Raw genomic sequence first — 7,551 nt, 5'->3', positions numbered from 1 at the left:
TTTGAGCTCATTGTAAAGAAAATTTAAACTCGTTTTCCGCTGAAATAAATTAATTAACCCTAATCAGATTGTGTTGTGATAACGATTAGGAGCTAAAGGCCCCACAACCTACATCTAGAACATCTAGATGTGAAAACAGCATTTCTTCATGGAGATCTTGAAGAAGAAATCTATATGCTCCAGCCAGAAGGTTTTGCGAAAAAAGACAAAAAGAACTTGGTTTGCAGGTTGAACAAATCTTTGTATGGTCTCAAACAGGCGCCGAGGTGTTGGTACAAGAGATTTGATTCCTATATCATGAGCCTTGGATACAACAGATTGAGTGCAGACCCTTGTACGTATTTCAAGAGGACTGGTGATGATTATATCATTTTGTTATTGTATGTGGACGACATGTTGGTAGCAGGCCCCGACAAAGATCAGGTCCAAGGATTGAAGGCACAGTTGGCTAGGGAATTTGATATGAAGGACTTGGGACTAGCAAACAAGATTCTAGGGATGCAAGTTTACCGAGACAGAAGTAACAGAAAGATTTGGCTTTCCCAGAAAAATTATTTGAAGAAAATCTTGCAATGCTTCAACATGCAAGATAGTAAGCCGATTTCGACCCCTCTTCCTGTTAACTTCAAGTTATTCTCCTAGATATGTCCTAGCAGTGAAGCAGAGAGGAAGGAGATGTCTCGAATACCATATGCATCAGCAGTGGGAAGTTTGATGTTCGTCATGATATGTACAAGACCGGACATTGCTCAAGCAGTGGGAGCAGTTAGTCGGTATATGGCGAATCCTGGACGAGAGCATTGGAGCACTGTCAAGAGGATCCTTAGATACATTAAGGGTACCTCGTATGTTGCATTATGTTATGGAGGATCAGATTTTACACTCAGGGGCTATGTCGGTTCAGATTATGCAGGTGATCCTGATAAGAGGAAATTTACTACTGGTTATGTGTTTACACTTGCAGGGGGAGCAATAAGCTGGGTTTCAAAACTGCAGACAGTTGTGGCATTATCTACAACAGAGGCAGAATACATGGCAGCTACTCAAGCTTGCAAGGAGGCAATATGGATTAAAAGGTTATTGGAGGAGATTAGGCACAAACAAGAGAATGTTCATTTGTTTTGTGACAGTCAGAATGCCTTGCACATCGCAAGGAATCCAGCCTTTCATTCAGGACGAAACACATTGAAGTACAATTTCACTTTGTGCGGAAAGTAATAGAAGAAGGAAGTGTGGATATGCAGAAGATCTATACAAAGGATAATATAGCTGATTATCTGACCAAACCAGTGAACACTGATAAGTTTGAGTGGTGTAGATTCTCAAGTGGTCTAGCAGAAACGTAAGCAGCAGGAAATGGCAAGATTGAAAGGATGTGTGGAGATGTGTTTGATTCTCAATCAAATCTCCAAGTGGGAGAAATTTCGGTAGAGAAAAGTCAAAGAAAGAATATTGGCTGAATTTTAAACGTGATGGTCGGCAATCATTTAATACGGTTGGTGAAGAAAATTACGTAGGAAATTCAAAGAACGCATTTTTAACGCGTTTTCACATGGACAAGGGGCTCTATAAATAGAGCTCCCTCTTTCATTCTGAAATCATCCCTTCTTCAAGTTTTCTCTCATTTTATAAGCATTTGAGTGCTTAGTTCTATAATATTTGTGAGGTGTTTGTTTTCCTGTATTAAGAGAGTGTGTGCTCTCTTTGGAAACACAGTGAGTGAGTTGTACACCACAAAATATTATAGTTGAATTCTTTTCATCTTGCCCGTGGTTTTTACCCTAATAATTTTTAGGGGTTTTCCACGTAAATCTCGGTGTCCGGTTTATTCTTTATTTTCGGGTTTATTATCTCAAATTCCGTACGTGGTACCAACATAACAAACCTTCAACTTTCCTTTCGGATCAGCACCTGGATAATATTGAAGTCTCATTCCAATTATAATTGCTAATTCCAAAGAATTGTAGTACTTTCTTGGAAGATGAGTTAGGATGATTCCGGATTGGATCATGATCCTATCATTGAAGAAATGGAGAACCTTCGAATAATTGTTGGTCATGGCTAGCTTCTTGTTATCAACAATTAAGCCCTTGAATCTCGCAGCATACAAAGTATCCCTGAATATGTGTAAGCCCGTAGAAATTGTCCCGGAACCAGAAACAGAAGCTTTGCTGCCAAATTGCATTTTGCTTGGCCTAGAGTTGTTTTTTTGTGTGAGGAACTAAGCAATAAGAGAACTTTCCACCTATCACATCTTTCATTTGTGTGATAAGGGAACCCCATCCACCCCCTAACCCGATAACCCCATACGATTCCTCGTTAAAATGGCCTTGATTGTCAGAACCACATCAAAAAAAGATATTTTGTTTCGACACTGATAAACTTGAGCCAGAATTTACGGTGAACGTGTCTGATGAGACGACTCCGTACGAATAGGAATTATCCGAGTATGACAAATTGTACCCACATGGCTTATCTCCAAAAAGGGAAGTCCTCTCTCCAAGGGATACACATAACCTCGTATTTCTAGGTAGTTCTTTGTATGTTGAAGAGTTTTTTGGATCGAAGAGAGGTTGCTTTTGCGGATAACATCTGGCACATGGCTTGCATTCTGTCCACGAAAGACTTCCACCTATATCAGCAAGGCCGATGATCTCAAAAAGCGGCGTGCCAATAGATAATCTCATGAGAAAATCACCATCAACGACCGTATTTTGTTTTAAGGTAGCAAATAAAGTTTTGAACCTTAGTCCATCGGCACGACTCTTTGAGCGTAGATTGTTGACGCTCACTTAATTAACAGTTAAGCTAACTTCCACAACTTCCTATAATGGAATCCATTTATAAAATACTTTATAAACAATCTATTTGATTTCCATCAAACTACAATTGCCAAACTTAACTTCTTGAATTAGAATATCTCAACGAGAACACATAATCTAATACTTGTGTGACCCTCAATGGTTTAGGGATACAACTAGCCGTGAGTTCACAAATTCATGTGATTCAGAACAACAATTGTTCTTATTCGAGCATACCTTAATTAGACACATTCTTTTAATCAAACCCTTGATCAAGAACATCAGAACTCAATCTGATTACAGTCATCGGATCATGGTAAGAGCGTCTAATAGCATCGCTTCATGATCTCCTAGATATCATTGATAGTGACTACAAGAACTTTAAGATAAGATTAGCGTATAATACGGTCCTTTCAACTCATATGTACTGATCGAATAGACAACCATTGGTATATCGAGAGTTGCAAATAAATTTCATAACGATGTGATATATCTTTGAGTAATAATAGCGACATGATATGTGCAATTGAGGAAACATCTTTCCAAAATGCACATTTCTTACTCTGTCCAAAGAGTTTTTGCACTATTAACCCATAATATCTATAGGATATCTTCATCCATAGATGAGCGGTGGATCCCCGACTACAATACATTGACTCGTATATTGAAACTATACCCAACCTTGTCATATGATGACCCTCAATGGAGTTGGTAAACAGATTAAAATGTCTGCTTGTACGTAGAGTCTCCATATTGTTTTGGGTCAAAGGACTAATATTGTACAACCTTAACCGTAGACTAATCCACTTAATAAGTGATAACCATTTGGAAAGTTCGAGGGAGTATTGTTCAATGCATCATCAAATGATCACATATATGTATGAATGGGCATCTCCATACCCTTACCAATGAAACATGTCGTTTACGTCACAAATACTAGTCTTAAGCTCGAACGACCTTTATCCTTATTTTAGTCAATTTAATCGAAAAGGAACTAGTTTAGAATATATAGTACGCTTCCTAACAAGTTTCATTATCTTACGTCGGGAGGTAGATCTCATTGTACCTATTTTATATTCAAGTACTTTATTTATGCAGCTTGTATGAGTATACATATAAAGTAATGTCATAATTGGATAAAACCATAAAATTATTAAAATAAATATTGTTTTTACATAAAAGTCAATAAAGCTCAAGGCATAAGTTGGTTCACTGTCCATCTACTCTAACAATCTCTCACTAGCCCTATAGCCAACTAACCATATATTTCAAACTTATTGCTTCACGATACTTCTCAAACAATGGTCCTAGCAGGGTCTTCGTCAGTAGATCAGCAACTACAGTGGTGACACTCTATTAATATGTATTGTCACAGTAGACTGAGTTTGGATCAACTCCTTGAGGAATGACACTCAACTTTTGAACGAAATTTCTCATCCAAACAGTCTCATTTGTTGTAACTGATGCAACTATGTATTCGACCTCAGTGGTTGAATCCGCGGTGGTGTTTTTCTTGAAGCTCTTCCAAAAGACATCACCACCATTAAGCTTGAAAACAAATCCAGAGATTGATTTTGAATCATTCACACCAGATTGGAAGCTAGAATAACTGTAGCCTTCCAATTTTAATTTTTCACTCCCTTAAACCATGAGCAAATCTTAGTTTTGCTTAAGTACTTAAAAATATCCTTCACTAATGGCTTTCACTGATATCTATTGCAACACTCAGTGAAAAGAAAATATCAGGTCGAGTAGATATCATATCGTACATAATACTACCAATGACAGATGCATATGGAATGTTAGTCATGGTTTATATCTCCTCATAAGTCTTAGGACACATATAGATTCACACCATAACACATTGGAAGATATCATATCTTAGATTTCTCCATAGAGAATCTCCTCAGTATGGTATTGATATAGTTGGGTTGGGTGAACCCTAACACACTCTTTGGTCACTGCACTTCCGCTAACTTTCTTGTATATATAAAGTTCTAAAGGATTTTTATCAAAGTCAAAATCATTGATAATGTTGTCAAATTTGATGTTCCAACTCTTCGATGTCTGTTTGAGTCCATAGATGAATATTTGAAGTTTACATACTTTATTATCACTTCTGACGTAAATCCTCCAGATTGAGACATATAAATCTCTTCCTTAATCTCATCATTAAGAAATGTTGTGTTCACATCTATTTTCCATAATCATACCATGATATTATGGCTAGCAGTATCTTAATGGACTTGAACATCGAGATTGACGAAAAGGTTTCTTCATAGTAAACACCTTACCTTTGAGTGTATCTTTTTACTATCAATCTTGCTTTGAAGGTTATTACCTTCCCATCAGCCCCATTTTTATTTTGTAAATCCATTTGCTTCTATAAGAACAATTCTCTCAAGTGGATCTACTAAGGATCATACTTGATTTGAATACATGGAGTTCATCTCTGACTGCATGGCTTCAATCCATTTGGATGAATCGGCATCTTATTATGCTTCTTTGAAATTTCTTGAATCACATCAAAGAATGAGCTTATCTTGGTCCTTTTCAAGAAAAATTCTCATCCTTTTATGTGCTCTTGAGACCCTTTCCGATCTCCTAGGATCTAGTATCTTTTCAAATGTTGTTAGGTTGTAGGTTCTACTATTTCAGAAGTGAGTGTTTCTCGTATCTCCTCGAGTTCTATCATACCATTTTTTCTATTGAATAGAAACTCCTTCTCCAAGAATGTGACATTCCTTGAAATAAACACATTTTTTTCATTGGGATAATAGAAATAATATCCAACAGAATTATTTGAATATCTCATAAAGAAGCACAAATTGACTCTATTATCCAATTAGTCTCCCACTACCTACTTCACATAAGCAGGACATCCCCATATTCTTAAGAAAGAATATTTGAGAGGCTTTTCCATACATATTTCATATTGGGTTTTATCCACTGCCATTTCTATGGACTTGGTTCAAAAACATTGTCTTCTCAAGCGCAAATCCCAAAAAGATGGCGACAATTCAATGAATCTCATCATAGATTGAACAACATCCATCGTTGTATAATTAAGACGTTCTGACACACCATTCAACTACGATGTGGCAGGTCAGGCCCACAGTGAGAGAATCTCATACTTCTTAAGGTAATCTTGAAATTCAGTACTTACGTGTTATCCATCTCGATCAGAGTTGTTTTAATGATATTTCCTAATTATTTCTCTACTTCAGATATGAATTCTATGAACTTTTCAACACCTTCACAATTTTATTTTATTAAATACACGTACCTTGAGAAGTCATCATTAAAGGTAATGAAATAAGATTGCTCTAATCTCATGCTAACACTCAGCAGGTCGGCCACACACATCTATATAGATCAAATCCAATTGATCATGTGTGCGCTCTACTTTTCGAGGAAAGAGGATTTGATCATTTTTTCTTCTAGACAGGAATAACATATTGATCGACGATTTCGGTTGGGAATAAATCTAGTAAGCGGACTAGGTCAAGTAATAGTATTTGGAGATGAGTCCAGGTATCGTACCCACAGAGATCGATGTTTAATTACTAGAATATGAATTATTTTTCCTAATTCAGGCTAATAAAATTCAAATGATGGGAGATAAATTAATTAAAACTAAATAACACGATTTAAATAAATTAACTAAAGCAAAACTAATCCAAACTATTAATTTAGACGAAAATTCAAATTATTTAAAAACGACTAAGGCGCACAACAGTACCGAGACAATTTATAATCTACGTGTCAAATTCATATTCAATAAATTAATTATTTAATTCACGACGGAATTCCCAAAATTATTTATTAAACGATTCCTCGAATTAATAAACCTAATTAAATCTAACAGTCCAATTATTTCTAACTGAATTTAATTAGATTCAACCGCATTAGATTGCTGTGAAATTCCAGTTTTTCAACCTAAAGTCGCACACTGAAATCGAATACTATTTCTAGTCAATTTAACCATGTGTTGATTGATGTGTGAAGCAAATATTAATCTATCGCCTTCCGGTTTTAGATTAACCAACAAATATTCTATTTAATTGGCCAGATTAAAAGAACACGTGATAAACGACATCAATCAATGAATAAAATAAATAATCTAATTAAATTAAACTCAAAACATCAAAAAATAATATGTCTCGGCCCTATCATGGCCTTAGTCTATAAAAATCTACTCCATAAACTTAAAATAAAATTGCAAGTCTCTGTTTAAAGTCAATGGAGAAAACATGATTAAGAAGGAATGGAAAGAGATTCTCTGTAATTTGTAGCATGTGTGAGGAATTCCTCGCTGGTTTTGCCTTCCTTCTTCCTCCTCTTTTTTCTTCTTCCGCGCTGTTCTCCTATTCCGTCTCCTTCAGTACTTCTGTTCTCGGCTGCCTTCTTCTCTTGTACGCTTCTGCCCTTTTATTCTCCTCAATGGGCCTCTCCTTTTTTTCTTTTTAAGCCCATATCAAGTAAAGAAAGTGTAGATAAGATATTTGTCAAGATTTACATAGATTTCTCCAAAAATTCAATATCATCAAGGAATAAGAATATTTTATTTCCTTTGAAATCTAGCAAATTTATTTATCTCCTAATTTAAACACTTTTCACTTTTTATTCAAATCTACAATTATTAATTAAATTAAGCACATAATTAGGATAAAAAGTCTAGATAAGGGCAAATATTATCAAATCAAATCTCTAAAATCTTTGTAAGATTTGGCCTTATCAATCCCCCCAC

Source organism: Primulina tabacum, chromosome 11 (genome assembly GCF_025594145.1).
Source record: "Primulina tabacum isolate GXHZ01 chromosome 11, ASM2559414v2, whole genome shotgun sequence".
Taxonomy (NCBI): Eukaryota; Viridiplantae; Streptophyta; class Magnoliopsida; order Lamiales; family Gesneriaceae; genus Primulina; species Primulina tabacum.
Note: the sequence above shows the minus strand (reverse complement) of the source record.